General features: G+C 41.9%; 1 non-coding gene across 1 annotated transcript; it reads right to left on the bottom strand.

Annotated features, from left to right (window-relative positions):
- Positions 1-886: 886 nt before the first annotated feature.
- LOC123463686 lies at positions 887-993 on the bottom strand. Its single transcript, XR_006639077.1, has one exon. It is a non-coding gene; the product is annotated as a U6 spliceosomal RNA (small nuclear RNA).
- Positions 994-2,153: the final 1,160 nt, after the last annotated feature.

Consider the following 2,153-nt stretch of genomic DNA (forward strand, 5'->3'; position numbering starts at 1 on the left):
CCCAGAGACCAATTCGCAATGAACCCTTTCCTCCCATATGCTGCATTTGGTTGGTGGTTTCATCTCAACAATAAGGTCACTGCTTCAGGGTCCTTAAAGAGGTAAAGTAAAATGGAATTACTGGGATAAGTCCCCATCTAACACTCCTACTTTTCTAATAAGCAGAGAACAGTTGAACAGGTATAAAGGGAAGATCACACAAAGACAGGGAGGAGGCAGCCATCTGCAGGCTCAGGAGACAGGTCTGGAGCAGGCAGATCTTCCCTCACAGGCCTCGGGAGATGTTTACTCTACTGGACACTGTGACGTTGCACTTCTCATCTCCAGGACTGTGAGCGAGTCTGCTGTGTAAGCCATCCAGTCCACAGCACTGCTTTGTCAACCTCAGCAAATGAACATCCCTAGAGACTACACAGCAAACAGCGGGGATCGATAGGGGCTGGGTTTGCATAGCAACTCTTAGGATTAATAGCTCTGATAATTTTACATTGTTTCTGTAAGTAGACTTTTTTTTTTTTCAGGAAAATAACATTGCTATTGAATAGTTGATATTCTCTAAGCCTGTGCCTTTTTTTTTTTTTTAAATCACTGAAACAACTGTTTTCTTTTTCTTTTTTTGTTTTGGCTTTCCAAGGTAGGGTTTCACTCAAGCTCAGGCTGACCTAGAATTCACTATGTAGTCTTAGGGTGACCTCGAACTCATGGCGATCCTCCTACCTCTGCCTCCTGAGTGCTGGGATTAAAGGTGTGTGCCACCACACCCAGCTTGTTTTCTTTTTTTTTTCTTTGCTTTTTTTTTTTTTTAAATTTTTTTATTTATTTGAGAGCGACAGACACAGAGAGAAAGACACATAGAGGGAGAGAGAGAGAATGGGCGCGCCAGGGCAAAAATATGGAACGCTTCATGAATTTGCGTGTCATCCTTGCGCAGGGGCCATGCTAATCTTCTCTGTATCGTTCCAATTTTAGTATATGTGCTGCCGAAGCGAGCACTTGTTTTCTTTTTTAAAAAGATTTATTTTATTAATTTATTAGAGACAGAGAGAAGGAGAGAGTGAGAATGGGCATGCCAGGGCCTCTAGCCACTGCAAGCAAACTCCAGATGCATGCACCCCCACGTTCATCTGGCTTACGTGGGACCTGGAGAATCAAACCTGAGTCCTTAACCACTAAGCAATCTCTCCAGCCCTGAAACAACTGCTTTCTAAGACATTATCGGACTGATTGAGGCTTTTCAGTCAATTATTATGTAATAGCAGTCTATGCTGCCAGTATCATTTGCTACCATACCAGGTTTCTTCTCATGTTGTGAGACAAGATATGTGGCCAGAAGCAGCTTATGGAACAAAAGGGTGCATTTCAGTTTGCTGTTTAGAGGAGAAGTTTTCTCGTGGTGGGGAAAGCATAGCAAGAGCAACCAGCCAGGAGGCAGATCATCTCATCTCCACAACAGCAGGAAAGAAATGGTCTGAGTCCTAGGTTTGAACCAGGCTACCTTATTCTGAAACCCACCCCCCAGTGATGCACCTCCCTCTTCCAGCAAGGCTCTACCTCCCAAAGGTCTCACAGCTTTTACCAGATTGCCAGCAGTTGAGGACCAAGTATTCAAAAGTCATGAGTCTATGGGAGTCTTCTCATTCAAACCACCATGGCAAGTCATGGGAAGGAAGCCATTGCATGTGTGATATGATCTGACAATATTTTGAGAGATTCAAATCTCTCTTTAATGTAACACATTAGGCTTACATGTGGGCAATGATAATTTTGAAGAGTTGACATGAACACTAATTTAGTAATTATTTGAAAAGACATGCATATGTCTGTGTCTACCTAAGTTGAATGTACCTGGGACGTCTGGTCTTTCATTCATTAAATTCAACATTCCAGTGGAAAATGCTATTGGAATGTGCAAAGACCCAAACAAGCCAAGACAGCTGCATCTGAGACCAGCTTTATTTTGAAATCAGACAAGCCATGCAAATAAATAGCAGCGACACACAGAAGAAATGGATTAATGACAGTTTGCTGGCGATGAGTCAAAAAAAATTTCAATTGCCATTTCCAGCCTTCTATCTAGAATTAAAATCCATGGATTACAAAGCATCCTGAATAAGATGTTTGGTTTACATAAAAGTATTTATATCATGTTACAA

Source organism: Jaculus jaculus, chromosome 9, assembly GCF_020740685.1.
Source record: "Jaculus jaculus isolate mJacJac1 chromosome 9, mJacJac1.mat.Y.cur, whole genome shotgun sequence".
Lineage (NCBI taxonomy): Eukaryota > Metazoa > Chordata > Mammalia > Rodentia > Dipodidae > Jaculus > Jaculus jaculus.